At 45.8% G+C, this 25290-nt stretch overlaps 1 long non-coding RNA gene across 1 annotated transcript; it reads left to right on the forward strand.

Annotated features, from left to right (window-relative positions):
• Nucleotides 1–67: 67 nt before the first annotated feature.
• Nucleotides 68–24720, forward strand: LOC121674771. The gene is made up of 3 exons (XR_006019826.1): nt 68–227; nt 21661–21758; nt 24465–24720. It is a non-coding gene; the product is annotated as an uncharacterized LOC121674771 (long non-coding RNA).
• Nucleotides 24721–25290: the final 570 nt, after the last annotated feature.

The raw sequence follows: 25290 nt of genomic DNA on the forward strand, positions 1-25290 counted from the left end.
AGGCTCCTCCCAGGAATTTTCCATTTTTTCCCTGCTCCCCACACATGTGCTTCTGATAAGAGCCAGAATGTGGCCCTGCATGGATAGGGCAGCATTGCTGTGCCCTCTTGTGTTGGCCCAGGGGCCATCCAAAACTTCCAGCTCTTACTACTCTATTACATAGATGACCATTCATAACACAGCCTTATTCACATTGAAAGCTGGAGAAACTTCTGGGTGTGCTAAAGGTACTGGAACTTTTCTCTTTCACTTGATCTGCTTGGTGACATTGATTGGTTTTGCTGGGGGGAGGGTCAAGGCTCTGTACAATTTGTTGTTTTTATCTTCCTCCATAAACAGATAATAATTAGCAGAGGCTGAAGGGAGGAGCAGCCTGCATGTATTAATATCTGGCATGACATTTCCTTGTGGAAATGGAACTTAACCTGTACGAAGAGTCAGCCCTAGCACTGTTTTCTTCCCGCATACAGAGCTTGGGATGCTGCCATCCTATGCAGCAGTCCCACTGCTTATTTGGCAATAAGCAAGTGAGGCCTTGCCTGATACTGGGTATGAATCCACAGTAGGGAGGAATTCTCCCACACACTGCCAGGGAACAGATTTATTGCCACATATCCACACACGGTACCGAATTCACCTAAGTCCCCTCTAATGTTCTATTTTAATTGCTTGTCTCAGCCAGCTGATGATAAATCAGACTTAAATTTGCAGTGGGGATTTGGAGGGTAAGGATTGAATGAGATTTTATTGATATTATTGCAAAAGGCCTTTTCTATCTTTTCTGGGTAAATGAAGTCTATCCTTTTGGTTGTATTAAAGATCTTTCAGAACCAATCTGCCAGCATCCCTCTCTGCACACTGAGCAATCACTGTGCAGACTACTGCATCCCCAGCCAGCAGAATGCTGCGTGCTGGCTGGAGCCCTCAGCTCCACCTGCCTGCACTGAAAATCAGACTGCAGGGAAGAACTTCTGCTAGAAGTCTCTTGTTTTCTCTTTGTTTTTGTGGGTTTTTTTTAAAACCCATTCTGTAGAGCTAAATTGTAGTTTTGCAGTGCTTGTGGGCAGGCATCTGAAGAGTAACGAGAAGTGGCATGTGAAACAGTTCTCCCTCTCTTTCAATGCAGGAGAAGTTGCAGGCCATAATCTGAATTTTTGCATTACAGTTCAGCTACTGAGTTTTATAAATTCCTTTTTTTTAAACATTCTGTAGAAATCCTATATTTTTCTTTCCTGGTATATAGCCTTCTCCAGGAGGGGCTTTTGGCAGTGGTGGGTGCATCATAATTTGAATGTAACACTGTCAATTAGAAATGAACATGGCAGCAGTGCCTAAAGCAAGACAAATCCCATCTTCTCCTGTGCTATATAATATACGTAATGATGAAGCTACTCATGCCCCCATGAGTTTGTGGTCTAAAATAGGCAAGACTGGCAAAAGGCAGTAGAAAGTAGCCAGTTCTGGTCTCTGCTTTTCTGCTTTCAGTAAATTTTCCCCGTAAGTTGACAACTCCAAGACTGTGCAAGGTAATGGTTATGATTAATCCAAGACACCTGGGAGGTATTTAAATTTAAACTGATGTGCTTCAGATCATAATTCAGATTCTCTCTGAGGAAGAAATTATTGATCTTGATTTTTTTCTTTTGTTGCTTGAGACAGTCTTGTAACTGCCTAACTGAGGAGATGATGGGAAGATAAAGCAGTGCATGTCTCCTCATTTCAGATCCTCCTTGGTATCTGGGGCAGGGCTGCCACCAGTGTGGTATGGATAGATGTCCTGTGTTGGGCACACGTGGTAGGACAGTGCAGCCACTGCTTTGCTAAATGGCCTTGCAGACACCAGCCAGGATGTGGGCAGTCCCTCGGGTAAAGATGCAGCAGCACATCAGAATAGGGCTTAAAATAGCAATTAGAAGCAGTTTTGTGGTGGGCAATAGGTCAGGTCACACAATAAACACCATGGATTTTGGGCAGTGGACAGAAACATTGAGGAATCTCCTAATGGCCCTTGAACTTAAAACATCAGATTTAACCCATGGGCTTCAGAACCCAAACCTGTGGAGTGACAGTACTTTGCTGTGGCAACTCTGAGCCAGTGTGCAGACTGGGAGGCCTGTGCCAAGAGTCATGATCAATTTTTCTATCAACTTAGGTGCTCCAAAAGGCTGCTTACATGGATCACTGGGGTTGGGCTCTGTGTAGATAAGTCTGTGTAAGTGAAGTATCAAGAGGTTAACATAGATGAGGGAAAGGAAGGGAAGACAACAGCCAAACTAGGCAAGATTTTTTTTTGTAGGAAAAGCCCATGCTAATAAAGGCATGAGCTTGATTCACAGTTTGCAAAACAATTTCCAAGAACCTGGTTTGGCAGGACAAACTGTTATTCACTTATCTAACATTTTTTTCCTAATTGTATAGTATTTTTCATTGCTAGGTCTGGCAGTTTTCACACGAACCTGTTTGGGTGCTGAGTAGTCAAACAATGTAAATGAACCCCTGAATTCTCAGTGCTTACTGAGACCAATAAAGTACAAACTCTTTCTGATGGCTCCCTTCCTGGGACAGTGAAACAGGTCCAAACTGCCTTCATTCTCTGTGGAAACTGCAGGGCAATGGGAGGAATGAGGCAATGAGATTCCAGTTCTGCTGCAATAAGCTTTGCAGGTAAATCTCCCTATATGTGGATTACCTTTTGTGATCTGAGAAATGGTGATTAGATTTCTCTCTTGAGATCTAAAGCCTTTGTTTTCATCGTTCTGCACATCTTGACTGGAAGATGAAATATCCGATCACTGTGTACAAGTGAAACTCAGAGGTCTGGTTTGGGGAATCCACTTGTGTACTGCAAAGTTTCCATTTCTGTTCTCCCAGGACTGCTGGTTATGATTCAGTGGACACAGCAATTATTTTGTCTTTAATTTTTAAAAAGTTTGAGTTAGGATCTCAGTTCAATTTCTATTTTGTACAGCAAAAGATGAGAGCTCTTGACATATCCCAAGATATTAGGAAATGTAAAAAAGGTGGAGAACAGAAGTGTATCATAAAAGGTGAAATGTGAAAATTTTGGACGGGGATGTGACAGTATCTTTCTGGGTAGGGAGCTGGATGTTCATGTCCAGTGGTTTTTGTACAGAAAAATACTGGGGTCTGGGAGAGAGCAGGTGAAGCAGGAACATGCTCGGTTTTGTCTGCTTAGCCCTCATTAGAAGTCAAGCAAAAAAAAAAAAAAGTATCTTGATATTGTGGAATCCTCAGATCTAAAGAAAAAACAGCAATGGTGCATTCATGGAGGGAAGGAATTTGGGGAAAGGGGGAGTACCTGGGTATTACCCCTCGAAGGTGGAGGCAGAGATTGGTCAGAACAAGTATCTTAGCTTGGCTGTACAGTGTTACGTTAAAAAATAGGTAAAAATCACTGCTTTGTTCTCTAGAGGAAGGCAGTAACTCACAAGGGGACTTTTTACCATCTGGACTCGCTACTTTTTTGATGGCAACCTGGGATTTAGTCTTCATCTTCGACCGGTTTAATGAACTTTTGAGACAGAGAAATCTGTGAGAAGAGGAATTCTCTGAGTTGCCATATCAGAGAGCACAGTGACAGGGACTGTCCTGCTTGGGCAGAGGTTGCAATTTCCTCCATGAAAAGGAGAATTTGTACAGCAATGGTCTCATCTTGCCTCAGCAGGAGGCTGGAGAGATTCAAAGGATGTATTTGTGGTGAGTTATTACAGCTGTTCCTCTCCCGTGGAACACAGTATGGTTAAAAGGCAAAACATTGCATAGCCTGGGACTTGTGGGTACTGCTGTTGTCTTTCCGTGTCATTTTCATCCAGGCTTTGAAGCCTGGTGTTTGATAGGGACTGTAGCACATTTCCTACAGTGCCCCAGGGAAACGTGTGAGACACAGCAGTGATGCTTACAAGAGCAGAGGTTGCTTGGTGGCAGGTTTGTTGTTTTCAGGTGGTGCATTTTGCTCTTCCATGAGTCAAAACCAACTAGGAATATTATACTGAAAATATCTTGAAGCCTGCCTCAGGGGCCATGCTGACTTCTTCATAAGACACAAGGGTGCTCAAATGAGAAATGATATAAACAGTAGATAATGGGATAAAAATCCCAGGTGGAAGTGAGCTAAAAATTGTAACTTGCCCCATTATCTCCACTTCCAAGGCATGATTTATTTGATGGAAGAAGTCCAAGTGTGTTATATTTGCCATTCTTGGAGCATGTAGGCCAAGACTGATTTGTTGATTTGTGTTAAGGGAAGGGATTGGCTTTAGTGTAACTTGTGCTGTAGCAGCATGGCCTAACCAGCACCAAAACTCAGGTCAGAAAAAATAGGACTGTGTGTACAAGAAGGCCTTGCTGTCCTCATTTTTTTTCAGAGAAACAAGTACTTTTCAGAAGCCTAGTGAAAATAAATAATGAAAGGGGTACTGAGATCAAGAAAAATAATCTGTGCTGACATTTCATCTATGGATACTTGAAATACCGCAAGAATCTGAAATCCACTGGGGGAAACGAGTCTGAAATGACAGGGCTGTGCAGGAGTTGTTCCGAGAACTGAAGGAAGACACAGAGTTAAAAATAAAACAAAGCAAGGGAATATGCTGCAGTAACTTAGCCCACTCTGTATTGCTTTTGTATAGGTGTGGGGGAGAAGGCAGGCAGCAACTGGCTGCTTCAGAAAGCCTGTCTTTATTCAGCCAAATTTCAAAAAGCCAAACCAGTCAATATGAGGTGTAAAACCCCTAAGATCTCTTCTTCTAATGGAGCATGTATTTTTCCTCCTTTTCTTCCCTTGCACTTCCTGCCCCAACAGGAGAGAGCCCAAATGACTCTTCCTCCAGCATCATTTTTCTGGAGTCCTCTTCAGTTCCCGGCATACACAACACGGGAGAAACCAATTAGAGGCCTGACCCTGAATGAATTCTTAATTGCAGGTTTCAACCCAGTATGAAGGGGACTGATATTATTATTGGCAGTTGCTAACTGGTATTGAGACAGAATCACTCTTAAGTCTACTTTCTGGGGAAAATCCATCATGACAGCACCTATTTATGTGACCTCTATTTTTGGCAGCTTTCTATTTGTTCGTGTTTTTCTCTGCAGTGCTCTTGGGGTACCCAAGAGAGGTGTCTGTGTTCCCTGGGGTCCAGCAGAGCAGACCACATGGATTTTTCCAGCTGCAGAGTCCTTGGAAGCAGTGTGGTCTGAACAAGCCCATTGCTTTGTTCCCTCTTAGAGCAAAAGAAGCCCTTTAATCCTTCAGATGATGTTCCAAAGCACAGAGTATTGATGATGGGAGGGATATAGACAGACTGACACAAAGATGCCTAGGAAAGGAATGATCACCTTCCTGAGGAAGGGATGTGGGGTTGGTTTCTGTGTCACTGTTCACTGCCAACGTGTCTTATCCTAGTCCTTCTCAATCCATGAAGTGAGGAGAGTTCCCTTTAAGCACTAGGCCTCTCCCAGAGCCAGCCAGGGCTGGTAACAAATCTTTGTGTGGTGTGAATGCCTTTCAATAACCTTCAGATAATTTCATCAATCACTGAATGGACACCAATGATCTTGGACAGCTGAAAGTGTTGTCATGGGTAAATGATCCCACTCCTGTTACCAACTCCTTTCAACAACTGTTCCCTTTACAGAGCACCCCCACATTATGACTGCATAGAATGTATAGAATATTGGCGTCCTACTGAAAAGAGGAATGAAAATGCTGGGATAGTTTGTCTGCTGGCTTTAGAGGAGCTGCGTAGATGGCACTGAAGGTGGGTTATATTGTGTCTCTGAGGGAAGAGACTTGGTGGATTGGCTCCTCACTTGTGTCAGAAGAGATGTTGAAAGCCCCTGTGCTGTGTAGGGTACCAGGGCCCTGTGTTTACACACAGGTTAGCTGAACTCCAGTCTCCTCTTGCTGAACCAGATCTTAGCCCCTAGGCCAGACCAAAACCAGTCCTGAGAACCAGCAGAGTGACAGTATCAATGTTTGACATCTCTTTCAGAGGACAAGACTGATAAATCTGCAGCTTTGTCTGGGCCTGAGGCAACCAAATCCCCAGGCATGGTGGGCCAGTGAGGCTGAGCTTTCCAACCAGCCCGGAGCCTCAAATCGTCAAGATAGCTGTGTCTATTCCTGGGTCTAGTTTGGCAGAGGCTCTCAAAGTGCTGGTGTATGTATGTGGATGTAACTGCTGTCCCCTGAAGTTACCCAAATTCTGAGGATCTGACTCTCCTACAGGAAGCAGAGTGCCAAAGGCTACTGTCACAGTAAATTCCTTAAGTGTCCACAAGATGTCTTATCAAAAGCAACCTTATGCTGCTCCAACTGATGGTTTGAGGGTGAAGTTCAGCAATGCCCTTATTGCTCACCTGGGTCCAGGTAAATGGTGCGTGTGGCAGGTGAACACACTTGTCTACAACTGCACTTATAAGAGAGTTTCCCTTTTGCCTTTTTAATAGTTGTATTTGCCCTGTTAAGGGGATGGCAGTGGATTTAGCAATATTTTTCCTTTTTTTGCACCCTTACTCATGTCTGCCCATGTGTTGGAGCAGCTGTCCTGTAGTGTGGTGAGAAAGTGTGCAGGTAAATATTGATTATCTCTTTGTAGTAATTCAGAAAAAGACAGCACCTTACTTTTTACCTGCATTGCATCCCTTCTCTCAACTGGATTGGTTCCTGAGGAGTATCCTTAGGAGAGAAATCCTTACGTACGTAAATGAAATGGGCCTTTAAAATAGGTACAGAATTCCTGATAAAGGATCCCCAGAGTCCTATAACCATTTTGCTGCCTTCATTAGTGCCTAAAAAACAGGGGCTGTTGTGTGGGGGAAGGAAATGAGGTGGGAGGCAGCTTATGAGAGGAGCAATGTACCCTGCTAACACAGCTCATCTGAGCAGATACATCCAGGACCTCTGTGTCCTGCCTCATTCTGAGCAACCATGTTAAGAAGGACAAAAAAATATTTAAAGCTGTATGAACCAGAGTCCCATGGAAAAACAAGATCAATATCAGCAGAGCTGATGCTGCTACAGCTGGGAAGCCCACACAGCACCAGGATCAACACATCCCTGCCATGTGGCAGCATCTGCTGCAGCCCTGCCTTGGCACAGGTTCCAGTGCTCCTTTGCACTCTTCTTTGATCTGGTGCTGTGTTCAGCAGTGGGCACTTGATTAATTTTGTTTTCCTAGTGCTGGGGGGAAATTATGTGCAGCTGGAGGGGGAGGAGGAGCTTGCTTTAGACATCAGGTATGGGGAGATGCTACCTGTCCTTAGGGATTTTCTGATTCTCTCCAAAGTGCAGTACTTTCTCAGGAAGGAGCTAATCCTGTGAGACGCTGAGGGCCACCACGGCACTGACACGTGAGAGTGTTTTGAGGCCAGCAGTGCAGCACAGTTCACTGCAGTCTCAGCCCTCTCCTTCCCCTTCTGCTCTGTCAAAGCCAAGGCTGCTTTTCCTGCAGCACTGCCCTTCTGGCAACTGTGAATCTCTACTGTTTGCCATAACCTCAGTCTATCATCTGGGGATGCAGTAGTTAAATAAAAGTCTGAGCTTCTGCAAAACAACTGTGGGAGTCCCTGAGGCCACCGACGCTGCTTATTCCTCCCCCGGAGCCCCAGGGAGCAGATGCAGGGACTACGTACAGGCTTCTGAGGACAGCAGTATGAAAGCAGTTCGTGCAGTGGCCAGCAGGCTCCAGCTCGGTTGGAAACTGCCTCGTCCTGCATCAAATGCCAGTAGGTGGGATGGATTTCTCCTCGCCTTTCCCGGCTTGCAAAATTCATCCATCTTGTGACAGAAATGGGCGTGAGAAGAGCAAGGATCTCTTTCTGATTGAAAAATCCATCAAGATAGGGCTAATCGTTTAACCTAAAACTCTGATTATTTCCAGTAGCAGTGGTTCTTCCTCACCAGGATTTCTTCATCAGTCAGTTCTCTGCTGCTTTCAGGAAGACATCTGCCTGGTCCTTGTGATGGAAGTTGTAGTCTTTACTCTCTGGGGATGGTTTCCCCTGAGTATTGGTTCCCTGCCTTCCCTAAGGATAGTGTTTGCCTGCTTCTTGTTTTCCTCCCTGAGTGCCTGTTTCCAAGGGAAAGTGCTGGTTTATGGTTTATGATCCACTCTTGCCAAAGCCCTGGTGAGGGCGGTCAGAGCCCTTCCCAAACTGGTGATGTGCCCAGGTGATGTGGACTGCAGGCAGTGACTGCTGCTTACCCGGGGTATGCTTTGGGGCTTCCAGGAGCAGCAAAGCTCTTCTGTAAACTCCAGCAGAACACAGGCTGTATGTTGAGGTAATCAGCATCCTTGATCTTCTCCTCTGAGACCCAGCAGTCAGCTTATTTGCACTCTGTTGTGGCAAAAATACAAAGAAAACAAATATGAAAGATTATTTAATGAACTCTGGAAATGAATAATGAATACATCATCTTTAAGTGGTTCTTCAGGCTGCTATAGAGTGCTATCCTGAGATGTGAGAGCAGGAATCTTGGCTAATACAAAGGAGGGCAGTCATTTGGTTCCTGAATGAACAGCTCACAGGATGAATGGGACAGCTAATTGTTTCTTGAAGCAAACTTCTCAGACATCAGCGTGTCTAAGAAGGAGACTTGGCAGTGTGCTGAGCCTTAATTTTTAAACAGTGTGAAAGATGGGCTTGACTTACCATTGCTTTGAGTTGGTGTGATGCCCCTGACTTCACAGTGGAGAATTTGTAGCCCTCATGTATCACCTGCCTGGCTATTTGTTGGCACTGCAATGAGAAATGAAACACTAAGAAAGATTTTCCAGCAAGACTACAATTTTCTGGAAGATGCCATGCTGACAGAAAAGTAGAATATATGACTGACTTAAACTGATTTGTTACATGTCTTGTGTTAAACACATCTTTGCCATGATGTCCTAGCTTAGTGCTTATCTAAAAGCCAAGAAAGCTGTTTGAAACCTTCATCTATTGGGAGACTGGCTCACATTTCAAATAAGTTATATAGCATTTTTTCCTAGACTGAAAAAATTCAGGTTGGTCTTTAATTATTGCTTATAACTCAAAAGGGTTTTAGGATAGCTGTACATTTTGGGTTTGGTGTCCCTTGGAGTCCTTGGTGGATAGACTCATCATAGTGAAAACACTTTAGGCGTGGATGACTCAAGAAGTTTCCTTTTTAGAGCGTCTTTAAAATAACTTTCTTTGAATGAGAAAATCAGAAGGATTCTATAAAAAAAAGCAAATGTGTATTTCAGTATGGTGTGAGTGTATGGATAAAAAAAAGCCAATGTAAGAATTAACAATCCAGGAAAATTAATAGCAAAGGTGCAAAGTTTTCAAGTTACCAACAAGGAAAAAATGTGCAAGCAGCCAGCAGCTCAGGCTTATCAAGGGAACTATTTATTGTGAGGGCATCTTTCTCATCTGAGGCTTGCAGAGGTGTCAGGGGACTGAAGTGGAGGTGATGGTGGTTGGTGGAGGTGTGGGAGCCGTGTTGAGGATCAGAGTGCTGCCTTAGTCTGCTTAGCCCTTTCTGCCCTGCCCTCATGGTGCTGTGCCTGACCCCCACGATGTGATAGCTGGGTCTCTGGAGCTTGGACGAGCAGTTCCCTACAGGAGGAAAATTCCTTACCGAGGCTCTTCTCCATCTCCACTCCGTGAAGGAGGCATTGGTTAGATGGTGTGGAAGCAGGCACCTCATGTTGGGGTCCCTGCCAAGCTCCCCAGGAGCCAGATGTTAGTGGCAAGTGGGTTTAAAGTAAGCTCTTTACTGAAGTGTGTGTGATGTGAAGAAAGCTTAACTTTTATTTTCACACTTGAGAGACTATTACAAACCAGTAAACTCTTTGGTGTGGCACATGGCTGGTTTTGCTGTGTGTGAGACACAGATGTAGTCCATAACCTTCCTTTCACATCAAAGTTTGCATCTAGCTTCAAGATCAAGTGTGGTTTTCTTAATTCACTCTTCCCTTACAATTCATTTCCCCCAGCTTAAAAATTAAGGGTTACATTTGTGTATTGTTGCACCTAAAGACAGAAATTTGAATTTTAAAACATGTCAGACATCTCTGTGAAATTGGGAGCTAGATCCCTAAATATCTTTTGAAATCTGGAGCTGTGCACCAGATGGAGAATCAGCACTTAAAGAGTAATTTCATGAAGGAAGTGGAGTGAAATTATTTCCTTTAGCAAATAGTTTCACAGCATGAAGAAAGAAAGCAGAGCCAGCATCTTGCACAGGGAGATCATGCTTATTCTCCCCCTCTTCATGCCCCTTTCCTAGGGTTTTGGGGTGGGGTTTTTGTGGGTTTTTTCCCCTATGAATGCATCCAGGCCACATCATGGCACAATGTATGGAATGTGCCAAACTAGAATATTGGTTGCTCTCTTATTGGCATCAGTTGCAGGTCAGAATGAACACTTTGTGTCCCCTGAAAGTCTGAACCCTTTTATGTCCTGAAGTGATTTGAGAGTAGATAAAAATGTCACAGATACACTGAACAAGACTTACTGGCCTGCGGAATTAGTCCAAGATAATGTCAGAGGCTCTTCAAGGCAGGCTGATAATGTGGTGTGTCAGGCTTATGTAATTGGATATCTGTACCTGAGGTTATGTGCAAATGTGGGGGCTGCAGCTGGGGTCAACACCCCAGGAAATGGACAGGAAAGTCCCATCAGCTGCCAGTGTCAGAGTATGGAAGACTGGCAATGTCCCTGGTAGGGGAAATCCAATCCCTGATCATCTCTGAAGACAATAGTGACACTCCTGCAGATTGTCAGGAGTTAGTCCTGATCTAGACAGCCTAGAAGAGATCTCTAAGGTTTCCTTATCCTCAGTGCTGGGGATATGTGCAGTGTGCAAGTAAGCTTTTTGCAGTGTCTGGGAGGGAAATGAAACTTTCTAGACAGGTGGAGCTCATCAGTTTTCAAAAAAACAGCTTCTGCTTAGAGATCAAACAACTGCCATATGGTGTTGTTTTTTCCTATAGCGCAAACATATTTAGCTCTGCCAGGAGAAGTCTGGGGAACTGATTGTCAGTGGCCACATAGGATATGGCTAAACTTGGATTAAAACACTACCAAGGTATGGTGCAGCTTTGGAGAAAGAGCTGAATGGCAAGTGTGGGAGGGAGTGATGCGGGGGGTCACTTAGGGAAAGAGGTACTGCTTGATTTAACAACAGCTTTATTTTATGAAAGCCTGGCTGCTGCAAAGATACAGGTGTAAAAAAATAAATTAAAAATTCTAGAACCTTTTATATAACTAGACTCCTTCACCAAGCTCTGAATCAACATTATTTCAGTTTAAAATAAAACCCCAAACAAATAATTGCATGTTACTGCTCTCATTCTTGGCTATAAGATGAAATCTCATTAGGAGCTGCAATAACAGCACATCTAAGAGCAAAATTTGGCTTAAAATGCTTTCACTTTCACAACACCCACTATTCATTTGAATGTTCAAAGTTGCTGCAAAACATTTTTGAAAATTAGCTATTAGCTACATACTGTAGTAATTTGTCTAGTGACAGCCATTTCACAGAACAGCTACACTGTAATAAACTTTTTGCAGTACCTTAAATTTGTCTTGTTATTGTCTATCAAGTGTTGTTATTGCTAAACTTGTTCCAGTGCTGACTCAGTTGATGAGCATAATTTTACCATGTAGGCAGCCCTAATTCGTGATGATCTGGGGTTTCGCCATAGTATCTAGAACCTTCCTCAAAAGCCATTTTGCAAGTGACTAAGACAGCCATGAAAAAAGATCTTTGAGCTTGAGGTTTGTGCTATAAGTGCAAAGCAGCATTTATTATTTGGGCTTTACAAATGCGGTTTTAATTTTGCCTTTATCAATACTTCATTAATAAAGAGGGCTGTGTAGGAACCGTTTGTTTCTCTGGGCTCCCAGTAGCTTTCTGTGTCACATTAGGAAAAGAAAAAAATAAAGCAAAGCTTATAGCGTTCAAGACAGCCTGAAAAAATATTTTTCTTTTTCTTGGCCTCCCTTCCCCCTTCCAGGCTTTCTGCTCCAGTAGCTTGTATTGTAGTCATACTATGCTTGGAGTGACTTGAGAGCATCCCTAATGCTGCATCCCTGGCACCATAAGCAAATAAACTATTTTTGTGCAGCAATCTGTAAGCTGCACTTCAAGAAACATTTCCTTGTCTGCTGACAGACACGCGGGAAGGCTCAGTGAGGTTTGAGCAGAGAGGGCACTGCCAGAATGAGGAGAGTTGTCACCTGGAAAGATCAGGTTACAGTGGGTTTTCCCTCTCTGTCCATCAGCAGTTTGGGAGTGAGGGGTTGTGCTGCAGCACTGAGCCACTGTTGTCCATGTTCACATTTGGGGTGTGTGCCATGGAGAGTGCAGGAGGAGCAGGGAAAGGCCTTGCAGAATGGCTGGTGGCTGTGGCAGACAGGTACCAACACAACATTCTGAAGTGTGTGAAAGGTCAGGGATGGCACCTTGAAGCACAGCCTGGTGATTCAGAGTTGGCAATACCCGAATGGAACTCGGTTTTATGCAGGTCGTGTTCCAAATTTGATCACAAGAGGAAATGTGTTTTAACACAAGTTTTGATCCGAAGAGGAAGTTGCCTTCTCCCTCTGCCACTTGTATCATCTCTGGTGATGAACAGGGTAGGTGGGGACTCTCACACCTGAGGTCTGGCAGGAACAGACTCATCCCCCTGGAGTGACTGGCACCAAGGTTAACTGCAGAGAGGGCGTTGGACACCTGCAGGGTGGAACCAATGGCAGGGTGAGATTTCACAATAAGTGGGATTGCTTTGTCCTTAGATCTGTCCTGCCAAGACAAAATCCTTTCCTTCTTGGAAAACCACAAGTCTCCCTGCCCTGAAGTCACATCTGGCATCCAGGAAAGCTGCTTTTTCCTTTGCTTTCATTTCTAGAGAGTTTCCTGTAACTCTATTTGGATTTTAAGCTGAGTTTGTTCAAGTCTTATGTTCTTTCCCTCTCCCTTTAGTATTTTACAGGAGTCTTTTTGTTTCCCTGCCTTTTGTTAGAGAGCAAATTGCTCCTGCACCATTGGAGCTGTGGCTTGCTGTGCTCTTTGTACGAGATGGTTTCAGAGAGTGGAGGATTGGATCAGACCTGTTGACTACTCTCCCCATAAGCCATTTGAGGCTTTAAGGCTCACCTGCTTTTTAGTAAATCAGAGTTGACACTGGCTGACTTCAATACCAGTGAAAGCTTTTCCTCTGCTTCTTGGGCTTTGTGGATGGGCTGTTGGCAAGTGTTCCTGACTGCAGCTGCTAAAGCCTTATCCCTCTCTCTGTATGGAGGTGCAGAAGTTGCCTGGTGAGTCCCTGGGGTCTCTTGCTGCAGTGTCAAAAGCTTGTTTCATTGCAGGAATGGGACAAAGTCTGCAGTTCAGTGCACTGAAGTTAGAGCTGACTTTGCTGGGGGAATTGATACCTGCAGTATAATGTGTGAGCTGTAACCAGAGGTCTGATGTCCCAGTTAGCTCCAGTTCATATGTGAGAATGGCACTACTATTATCAAGGATAAAGCTACCCTGCATCCTATTAAAAAGCCAGCAAGACTCCCTCAGATCTTATAAACACTTGTGTTATGCTGCTGACTGCTGGTTCTTGAGGCCGGCTTGAACTGAAGCCTAGGGAGGAGCCAAGAGGTGGAGGAGAGCCACTCTCCCTCCCAGAGTGGTCTGGCCTGGGGTGGAATTAACCTCTTTGTTCAGTGCAGAGGAAAGAAACATTCAAAGCAGGCCAGGGCTGACCTACATTTGATCCTTGCAATGTGCAAGTTCTGCTTCCTGCACTTTTTCTTTTGTTCCTAGGAGGTAAGTGCTTTGAGGCATTGCTGTGTGTTTTGTACAGCAATGCTTTCCTTCCAACAGGAAAGGATAATTTGAAGATTGTTATTTCTGTTACAGGAAATCCCAAAGTCTAATTAAAAAAAGGGAACTTGTTCTTGTGAAGTCTTCAAATATCACAGGATTAAATCTCTCTTTAGATCTGACGTTGGGGATGGGATGATTGCCACTGATCTCTCATACATGCTGTGTGCTTTGGAATAGGATGTTTTGCCAAAGTCTCTCCTCACCACCAACCAAATCTCAGTGAGTGGGGAAGAGAAATGTGGTCTGTGCCAGCAGGGTGAGGGAAGTGCCAGGGGGATGGGTTTTCAAATGTCGGGTAATGTGGCTGAGAAAAGTGTGGATGTTTCCCTCTGCATGTGAGAGAATGGAGAGAGCAGAAATTGGTTATTCAGAGGACAAGAGGCGATTCAGAGGAGCATATGGTAGTCCAGGGCAGAGCTGTGCCAATGTTTTTTTCCCCCTGCTCCCTTCTGTTTGTTTTCTGGAGGAATGAAGGCATGGGTGAGGAAGGACACGAGCACAGCTTTTTGGGATTGAACAAGGCTTTTGACCTTGAACAAAATATCTGCATTTACAGAATTGGGACCTGAGGCTTAAATTGGGAGAGCCACTCCCAAGCCCTAAGCGATGGATTGCTCCCTTACACCTTCCCCACCCTTTCCTTAGTGACCACTACCCCCAAGCTGCTTTGAGCCTTTAGTTGATGGAAATCAGAGTCTGAAAAGACCCTTCCTTAAGCGGGGGAGCACAGGCAGCTGCCTGAGGCCATGAGCCTCTCCCAGCATCACTGGAGCACTGGTGGTGCTGTGTTAGGTTTACCCCAAGAGATGCCCAGTGCTTCTTTCATGGCTCCTACAAGAAGGGGCACTGGCAGACTTCAGGAAATATTGGGGCTCTTCAAGGATGTTTTCTACCAGAGACTGACTAGGCCTCTTGGTGCTTATCTTCTGGGAGTCATCAGTGAAGAAGGGCATTGTTGTTGCTGCCTAATTACATATCAAAGCCTGTGTTTTGTTTGACTTTCTCAGTGAGGAAGGGGCTGGAGAATGTGCAGCGGAGGATGGACAGAAGTGGCCATTCCCAGCAGTCTCCCTGCTGCAAGACCAGCTACCCCGCTGGTGGCACAGTGTGCGTGCACTGGCTGGTGCATCGTGGTGTTTGCAGACGTGACTTGTCCCAGCTGACGCACTGCAGAGGGAAGCAAATCTACCATGTGCAGAGCCCAAGATGTCTGCAGGCAGCAACATCTTCACAAGGTCCCGTCTGTAGCAGGACTCAGCCATGAAACTGAACTGACCTAGTTTGCCTTGCCAGCTCTTGACACAGGCAAAATGCTATCCAGTCACAAATCATTTCCATGAGGGCACTTGGTGCCTTTTGACTGGGTTTCGTCAGCCAGCACCTTTTCCCTTCTGTGCAGATACCCAGGTGAACTCAGCTGAGCAGCAGTAAATACCTTGGGGGCAGAGAGCAGCCTGACCTTATCAGTGGATGTGTCCCTTTCATTTGACGGATGCTGAGGTTAAGGAGTCAAAGGTAGGAGATGGAAAACAGTGTTTGCTGGAGCAGAACATCAGCTCCTGCCACGTTGCCCCTCCTGCACAGTGAAATGAAGCTGTGACCAAGACCAGAGTGCAACTGGCCAGCTCCAGGTTTTGTTATAATGTTGAGTTCAGGTTACTTGTACAGCCTGGCTTCTGCTGCATCCCAGCTTCTGAGAGCTTAACTGCTTCCATGCCTCGTGTGCTGCTGTAAAAAAAAAAAAAGTGAAAGAACTAGAAACCCATCTGTCCTGTTTTGTGGCATTGCATTTAACACCCACGTGGGGCTGTGACCTTTTGATTAGCTTTACCTTACTTTATGGACTTGTAGAGCAGGGAACTGTTGGACACCTGGGTCAGGCAGTTATGTGCTGGCCCTGTTTAGCTTTCTCTCTGTAATACCTCGTGCTGTGCAAGCTCCAGCTTTGCTTAGATCCTGCACAGTGCCCTTCCTGTGTCCAAGTCCTACTCAGTTGTGAGCAGTCAGCACAATTTATTTGCTGTGGAATATAACCCGTCAGCAGATTTTTCTCCTTCCTCATGTAAAGGCTGAATCCAACGCTGACAGTGCTGCCACTGTACTCTGCATTATAAACTCTTCCAAGCAGGGATTTGCACTTCCGAAGCGTCTTCCTCTGTCCCTCTCTAGTGGCCAGCACATGAGCAAAGATTTATGAATTTCTATCACCAGAACAGTTTGCAGAGTAGTTGGGCTTGCTGTCAAATGCTGTGATTGTCCCTTGACGATAATCATCCAGTGTGGAATATCAAGTTATGGCTCTAAAGGAATAGCAAGTCAGAGCCTTCGTTGATATGAGCCCCTGCAATCCCTCTGAAGGCAACACAGCTCCACCACTTCACACCACACATGGTGTGTGCCAGCCTTTATCTGGCGTCTTCAGCTCTAATAGGAACATACGCTTGGCTAAATTAAGAAGGAATATTTTTGTGCTTTAGTACAAGCATACTAACAATTCCAGTTTATTTTAAGGATGCGTCTTAAAAGCATTAAAAGTGGCATAAAATAATATATGTAATTTACCACTGTGGAGACTGTCAAGTGTTGTCATGCTACTGGCATTGTATTTAATACCCGGGCTGCCAAGAGGCATCGCTAATAGAATTTGCATTAATATACACAGCTTCTTTAAAAATTAATTACCCAAAGTAGAGCATCATGTACTGAGACTCTCAAACAGGAGAGAAACATTGAAGCATCACTGAAATAAGCAATCCCAGAGCTCCTTGGGAAGCCAAGGGCGGCTGGAAATATTGCCCCAGCTGTTCTGTCCTGCCCAGTGCATCATGATGGGGATGCAGACACAAACTGACAGCAGGAAGCATTGCCATGGAAAATTCTGAAGGAAATCATAGATTTGGACTGGGCCCGGAGGCTGCTGTGCTGCTGCCGCCGAAGGCTGTTGTTGTTGCAGCTGCAAACTGCAGAAGCTGTAAAGAAATACAAGGAACCTTTTAAGTCACGAAAAGGAAATGTGATCTCTTCTAATGTTTCCCCAGAGGCAGGGAGGTGCCAGCACTTCACAACACGTGTGGGTTGCATGTTTGTGTGCTGAGGAAGGTTTGCATGGGTCAGAATGTCCAACAGCAGCAGTGGGGCAGCGCAGAGCTTACCAAGGAAATGCCTGACAGCCCTCATCAGCCCCTTTATTTTCCTATTCTTCCATCAGCCTGCAAAGGCAGTGACAGATTGGGATGCTGTTCATTTGACTGTAATAAATTAGCAGCAGCCATTCAGTCTCCAGCCCCTCCAGTTTCTTCATGTGCTGGAAATGGCTGGAGATGCATTTTGCTGCTCTATATGGAGGAGGAAAAACAAACTTTCACTGGTCACATGTATTGATACCTTTAGTCAGAAGCTGAACAAAGTTAATGGTAATTGTGAAAACACTTGGGCACCTTGTGGCCTTCTCTTCTTTTGTACTTTAGCTTTGCTGGGTTATAAGTCTGAGCTCTGGTGTGGCCATGAGGGATCTGACCTCATTGCCCATGGACATCCTTTATATCAGCTGAGCAAGGGCAAACAGGCGCAGGAATGTGGATTGTGCCTGAGCCAGGCAGAGTGTCTTTCTCTCCAATGAGTTTCTCTCATTGCTGAGCTCTCTACAGCTTTCCTGCCAAGAACTTTCCCCAAGTGCAGGTATTTTCCTTCATTACTACCTGTAAGTGAATGCTCTGTCTCCAACTCTGTTAAAATTATGAATAATTTCCAGCCTTCTCATGTACTGTCGCCTTGAAGGTATTAATGAGCTCTGGTGCTGTCCCCTCTGAGTCGAAGCAGTGCCATTGTTTCTATTGCAGTCACATGTCTCACTGTCCAATTCAGGGTTTGTTGCTCAACAGTGGAAGTTCTCTCTGGGCTGGAATTCAGAAAGTGAGCTTTCAGGCTGGGAGCAACTAAAAAACATCAAATGCAGCTATTCGCTGCTATACTTCTGGAAGAGCAAGGGAGATGAATGGTTTCACTGGCAGTCTGGCTGCTTTTGGTGAGTTATTGGAAGCTAAATGATTTTCAAGCAGTGCAACATTTCTGCTTTTGCTGCAGCTTCTGTCCCCTCAGCATCTCCATCTGCCCAAGGCACGTGTTCAGTCTGGTGAAGGGAGGTTAGGTTCAGATACTGCTGCAAGTCTTGGAGGTCAGACAGCTCTGGGCCAAAATACTGTAGGCAAAAATACAACTGAAGACCATAAAAGGGGCAGCTTTTAAGACTAAATCTTCAGTTTCTCTGAATCCAGCTCTGGTCAGTACTTGTAGGCTCCTTGGCTCTCTATGGGTGGAGAGGAAGGCTAGGTATAATCTCTAAGAGCTGCTTTTTTGATTTAAAGGAGGCTGTTACAGTGAGACCTGACATATTTAATGAGTGCCTGTTTTTCTGATTCATCATTTCAGAGCTGTGTTTATTCATATGGTGGTCTGGGTTATCTTCCCTCTCCAATCCCCAGGAAATCATGTTATTAATGTCAAATGCTCAGGCTGCCACTGGTGTCTGAGGGTTTGCTGCACAGAGCAGGCTCAGGGGACAGGAATATCCCCTCAGGAAGGCTGAGGGGGTGGTTGGCAATGAGAAATCACCTACGCTCAGTTCTGCAGCAAAATGAGGCACAAATCAAATGCTTTCATACCATACGGGAAAGCCCAAAGGGCTCCTTTGCTGACCAGATGTGCTGAGTAGCAGAAGGGGAAGGCAGAGCCTGGGGTTGGGGGTGTGTGTATGTCAAGGGATCCATGGCTTTCCATCCAATGTAGGATGAACTGGCTGCTGGGACATGATTAGAAGCCATCAAAAATGAGGGATATTGGAGATGGGTTGAGCTGGACTCCAGCTCTTAAAGAGAGGCTGAAAGCTCTGGAGTGGGTCCAAGGAGTGAAATGGGTCAAGTAGCTCTAAATCTAGGAAGGCTTTTTTTAATCTCAGAAGGAAAAGAGGTACTTTCCCTTTCCTTCTCTGCCTGCACTGGTGGGAATGCTGTTCTGGTGACTGCCCTGAGGACCTCCCCTGCTGGGCTACTTCACCACCACCCCTGCAGCCCTACTCCTGCAGCCAGCATTCCAGGGCAAAAGAGGATGGAGAAGGGATTGTTCACGGCTCCAGCAAGGGGAACTGGGGATACAAAAAGAGTCTGAGGCTGTTGCTCCCAGTTTTTGGTGGAAGAACTCCCCTGGGTTCAGACTGTCCTGTGCTTCTTCCAAGGCCAAAATCCAGAAAGTGCAGATGCAGTGCTGGCAACAGCAGGCAACCCCTACCCTAGAGGAGGATGGAGCTGTCGAGATCTGCAAGCAGAGGATTTTGGAGGACTGCAGTGAAACAGGCAACTGAAAACATTCAGCTACATTGTAAGGGGGTGAAAGAAACTGCTGAGGTGTTGGGGAGGGCAGGATGCTTTCTGTGTGAAGGGAAGCAAGGGGACAGGCTGCACAACCTCAGCTGCTCCTGAGAATCACCAGGGATGAGCTGTGCTGTGGGAAGGGCTCTGAGTGCGGAGCAGAATTCCATGCTAATGTGAAGGGGATTTGTCTTGTTGGTGCCCTGCTGCCTTTGATTTCCCCAGAAACAAAGTGAGCCCCACAAGGCATTTCTTTCTCACTTTCCTCCTGAAGTTTGATTATTTGAAGAGATTCAGGAATTGCATAGTTTGGGAGAAGGTTCCTAGGGAAGGCAGCTTGCAGGGCTGGGCAAGGCAGCTTCTGTCTGCCTGGTGCTGCATCCGGAGACTGAGTCAGGAGCACCCTGGGAAATACGGATCTGATGCTCAGATCTGCAGTGCCTGCAGCTTCATGGTAGCCCACAGGGGTTTAAACCATCACAGGGCCTGGAGCAACAGCAAAACAGGGTAGCAGAGGACTGGAGATGTAGCTACTGAGCAACAAAAATTGTTGCTTTCCTCTGTTACCAGCAGCATCATTTCAGCCTCAGATCATTCCTGCTTCCAGGTCCAATGTTCAGCCAAGCTGTGGGACAGACCTGGCTTCCTGACAGCAAGGAAGTGTGAATCCAAACCAGCCATCACCCTGTTTCTGGAGCAAAGCTGATTTTCCCAAGGAAATCCCTGTTCTGAGGTGGCAAGGCCCTGTGCCTCAGGGATGTTCCAGTATATCAAGGATTTGGCAGCAGGAGAGTGGTGGGATTGATGGAGCAGGGGTGCACCCCCAAATTATAACCTGGTCGTGTTGTACTAAGGACAAAATGTTGGTTATTTTTATTTTTTTTTATATTAATGACAAAATGGAGTCTGAGTCTTTTTATCCTTCTCTTTTATTTTCCCCCCAGCACTTAGTAATGCTCCGCTGCTTCTTCAGCCAGGCAGCCAGGGGGCTGTGTGACCCTAGCTGTCCCAGGCCCTCCTGTCCTCAGGACATGGCTTTGCAGCTGGGACTAAATCCATGTGCTAGCCAAAGCCCCAGCAACACTTTCCTTTGAACCAGTGTCTCTGTGGGAGCGTTCTCCAATATAACTTTGGTACTGTAAATACTAGAGATATTTACCTTCTGTTTCAGGGGAGTGAAGGCTTTGGTCTTCCAGCATGATATTTAATTCCTTGGCTGGGCTTAGCCTTTATTGGCTCTGGGTTGTTGGCCAGGGGGGCAGGGGAGCTGTGGTGGATTTCTGCTTGTTCCCTCCGAGGTGTGTGAGGTATCACCCGCTCAAGCAGATGGCTTTGGAGGAGTCTGTCTCCAAGGAGCTCTGCTGGCTTTGGATGTGGCAGAAGTCACAGTGCAGAAACCTTAGCAGCAACATCACCTTGCAGATGTTATCCTTCACTCACCACCAGTTTCCTCCCTCCAGAAAGGCCTCTCTGATGATTGCTCGTAGCATGGGAAAGGGTCACCATGACATGTGGGTCTCATAAGAAGAGAATTTGTCAAATACAAACACAGCCACTGAGACATACATTGATCCAGAGGCTCTTGTGGCTGCTTGCAGAGTGATGCTCCACAACTCTCCTGGCCCCAGGCAGCCAGGGATTGTCCCACCTGAGGGCAGGACCAGAGGAAAGGCACCTCTAGATTTCTCATGGTCTTTTAAAAATGGTCATCAAAATATTTCCATTTCCAATAGCAACATATTTTCAGATGTTACTAAACATCTCGATCTCTGAAAATTAAATACAACTCTTTATCAAAACCCAGGTATCTCTATACTCTCCCCTTTCCTAGTTTGCCATCAGAAATGTAGAACACTTGGAGCAGAAACTTAAAAATACCCCCAGGTTTTTAATTATGGTTGCAAGGGCTATTTGCTTGTTTGAAGGGTTAGTTTTCACTATTATTTGGAACTGGTTGCCTGAAGCAAAGCATGAAGTTTAGGCTTGGCCCGCCCACACAACATTGTCACGCTGATCTTTTGTCAGCCTGGCCACCCGTAGGCTGACCAAAAGATCACACTTCCTTGTGTGGAACGTGGGTGAGGACACACTGCAGCAGGTGATGGAGACATTCACAGATGCCACCAGCGTTCTCATCCTCACCCACTCCCTGGAAATGTCTCCTGAAGCACATGGCTGAAGGGAGAAAGGCTCCTGGGTGAGGCTGAGGTGCTGCACAGACACCCCGGATGATTTACTCGCTCCTGCAGGGAGCCACTGGCAGTGCCAGCAGTGAGTCAGGTTTCCTGCTCCTTAAATTTAGACTCGTCAGCCCTCACCTCTCTCAGCAGCTTTCTGAAGCATATTGGGATCCAAGGTAGTTACAAAACAATGTCAAAGGTGTTAAAACGATTACCATAAAAATACATCTGTTTTCTGCAGTAATGCCTTGGAATGCCACAGAGCTCTTGGAAACCAGAAGGGTGGCACACGGCTGCCAGAGTGTGTCTTGTGTGGACTAGGAGAAGTCAGCTGAAATGGTATGATTTTCTTTCCTTTTAAAATCGTTATTGTAGGCAGTTAGAAAAAAAACCTCTATATTCTGTGTGCTGAGATATTGATCTAACTTCTAAATCCCTCTAACCTGATTAAGGCCTTAAGAATTTCAACTATTGAAAAATAAGATTTTTTTTCATCTAAATATCTCAAGCTTAACATCCCTAGTGCAGCCTGAGTCTTTCCCTGAGAAATTCAAGCAGCTCAGCCTGTAGGGATCATTCATCCCTACCAAAGGCTTTAACATATGTTTGTATGCAAATATAGTTTACATATATATTAAGCTTTTATACGTATATGTAAATGTAGATTATGTGTATGGCAGTTTGGAGCCAATCTCGAGAAGGGATTTTCTTGGTACCTTTTCATGGTACGTAGTTGGGCAAACAAAGCCTGATCTGACCCAGGCAGTTTCGAGATGTCTGTTATCCTTGCCATCCTTGGGATCACACCTTCCCTAAAGGGAGTTTGAAGCTGGGGCATATGGGGGTGATTGCAAAGATGCACCTTCCTCTGTGGTGACTTTCACTTTATAGCACAGGCTGGAGCAGCTGTTAGTGCAGAAGAGAGGAGATCCAGAGCTCTGGTAAATGCTCATGGCACACACCCTTCCACTGGAAGGGAGTGTTGCAACTTCCAGCTAAAGTTACTGTGCTCTCATGGCTTGCCAAGTCCTTGTGTGTGGCTTGCCACACTCTGCCACACGCTCCAGCCTCTCACCTGCACCCTGCTGGCCGCGGGGGTCACTTGAGCTCACAGAACTCTGTGTCCTCTCGTGCTGGGCACAAAGTGGAGACAGATCTTGGCAATGCCAACAAGTGAGAGCAGGAGGGGCCAAATCTAACCAGCTTTGAGCCCTGTGATGGAGCTGGTCTGGCCCTGCAGATCACAGACCTTGGGGAGCCACCTACAAAAGTGGGAGTCTTGAGCTTCCTTGGAAGCAGGAAGCCATGATCATTTAACTCTGTGCTGATTTTTTGGCCTTGGAGCATTGTGCTCCCTCATGTCTGCAGAGCATGGTCAAATCCAGAGCCAGGAGAAAGGAGCTGCAGGTCAAAATGGATGTAGCACCAGCACAAGCAGGGATGGATGGTTTTGTTGTTCTCTGTGCTTTCCCTTCCCCACCTCCCAGTGCTTGGTGGAGCTGTAAGGATCAGAGCTCTTAAACTACCCAAAGGAAATGCAGCATGTGGTGGTGGACTTTTCAGAAATACAGCATGCGGGTGATTGTCAAACCTGCTTCCTTCTGTGCTCCAGCAGCCCCTGCTAAATGTGTGTAGGCTGCTGTTGACACAAACTCCAGCTACATCCTGCTGGTCTGACCTGCAGGTGTGAACCCAGCATACAAAGTGGGCAACACCAGTCACTCACCCATCTGGATTATTTAAAGGGTTGCAGCTACTGGTGTGCTCTCAGCTGGCCCGCAGGGGCATTTGCATTTTGGCAGCACAAATGCAGATCCTGCCAACATGAAATCTTTGCATGTGCCCTGGCTGCATGCAGAAGTACAAGTTTCTTTGAGGTGTTCCTGGTTGCAACTGCGAGATAATCAGTGATCACTTTTTGAAAGTCACAAGCTGGCTGACTTGTCTTTTCCCATGGAAAAATATTAGGATATATGATCTGGGTATGTGGTTGTAGCAACGGAGAAGCTCTTGACAGAAATAGAGAATCCTCCTGAGGACTTTTGCTCTCTGGCAGCTGAAAACTTATCTGCTGAGCTCCCTTTTGGGTAACTGAAGGAGACTCTGTGAGCAATGGGAATTCAAAACCATGCCCAAGGACTGCACTAAGCACTTCCTCCAGTGTGGAAATATTGCCTGTTTTAGTGAAAGGAGGGCCAAAAAAAGAAGATAACCATGGGAAGGAAGAGGCAGATGCAAGAGGGAGAAGCATACAGAGCTGGAAGTGATGTAGTGGAAACACTGCTTAGAGTGGAGGAGAAAACCAGCACAGTGCCTGTTTGGGAAACAGAAGGGGAAGCCAGGATGAGGTGCAGCCTTGGGAGCAGGACAGATGCAGAAAAGAGGTGAAACAAGGCAGGCCAAATAGATTTCAGTTGTTGTGATGAGGCAGAGGGCATGAGGGATAAAGCAAAGTCAAAAGAAGGATGACAGCAGATAGCAGAAACCGAGAAACTGTTTTCCAGCAAAAATGACAGCAGGAGAGAGGCCACTGTGCTTTTGCCATCCAGCTACACTAAAAATTCAGAAAGAGATCCTCATGGATATAATTTGTCAGCCTTTTGGTTGACCTGAAATCTCCAGATTATTCACAAGCATCTTGACATGCTGGGGCTGAGTGTGGCGGGTTGGTTTTAAGACACTCTCACTTCTTGTACTGTCTTCACATCTGTGATATCTATGGGTAAAAATAATTCAGTACAAATATAGTTTGTGTCTGTCTTTAAGAAATCAAAGTTGTTGTGGTGCCTGGGGTTGTGACAGAGAACGTTAGAGAAGTGCAGGCAGAAAGCTGCTGCTGTAGGGAGGCAAAAAGATCTGGAGTTAAATAAAGAAACCAGCTCCAGCACCACACTTCCCCCCAGCCCCTCTCTGCTGGGCTGGCAGCTAATCGGCGTGCGCTCCTGACAGCCCCCTCTGATATATTAATTAGCACAGCACCCTAATGAGGAGCGCAGAGCACTGTGTTTCAGCGGCGATAAGCCGAGCCTTTCTGTGTGTTTCCAGGCAGGCTGGCTCACACTGAGCTCTTAGCCGCTGTCGCAGTAAGGGATGGAAGCAGAAGGTGGAAAGCTGGAGAAGCTCCGATCTCTCACTGGAGAGAGGGGAGGCTGTGAAGGCGCTCGCTGAATGCCGGCAGAGCGGAGCGAGCCAAAATGTGGAGCCAGCCCCCAGCAGCACAGCAGCAGGGAGTTCTCAGGAGGATTCCTGCAGCAGCCTACTGCTTTTAAAAGCTGGTCAATAAACATTAGATAAAAATGGATGTTTCTTTGTCAGTGCGTTTATCTGGACTTCAGTTACATTGGGCACTAGCCGGGAGACATAAAATGTCTTGTACTGGTTTATTAAAGAGGACCTTTAATTACCTTATTAAGAACTGACCATTCTCTCCAAGTAAATGAAAATCCAAATCTGTCAGTGCAGTTCAGTGATGATTATTTGCATCCTGAACAGCAAAGGGCCCAGTGGTGCTGTAGAGAGGCTCCAATGTCCACAAACTCCCCTCATGGTGAAGGCATTTTAATGTCTCCTTTCTGCAGACACCATCTGCCCAGTGTAGCTTTTCGAATGGGATTTGGGGTAAAACAAGTGTTTGAATGGAAACCTGGCTTTTGGGTCTTGAAGTGGAGTACTGACCTCCTGTTTGGGTTTTGATTTGAGTTTAAAAGCAGCTGTAGGGTAGGATGATGAATTTGGGGGTAACTTGCTGACTCTGCTAGGATGAGGAAATGGAGAATCCTGCAGCACTGCCTCCCAACCTACCCAGTTTAATTCAGATATGGGGGACCAGGGAGGCAAAGCACAGGCAGTGCTGACCCTGAGTTTGTGCTGT

The sequence above is a fragment of the Corvus kubaryi genome, unplaced genomic scaffold, assembly GCF_017639235.1.
Source record: "Corvus kubaryi isolate FWS band 111438036 unplaced genomic scaffold, C.kubaryi_AGA036_p1.0 70, whole genome shotgun sequence".
Classification (NCBI taxonomy): domain Eukaryota; kingdom Metazoa; phylum Chordata; class Aves; order Passeriformes; family Corvidae; genus Corvus; species Corvus kubaryi.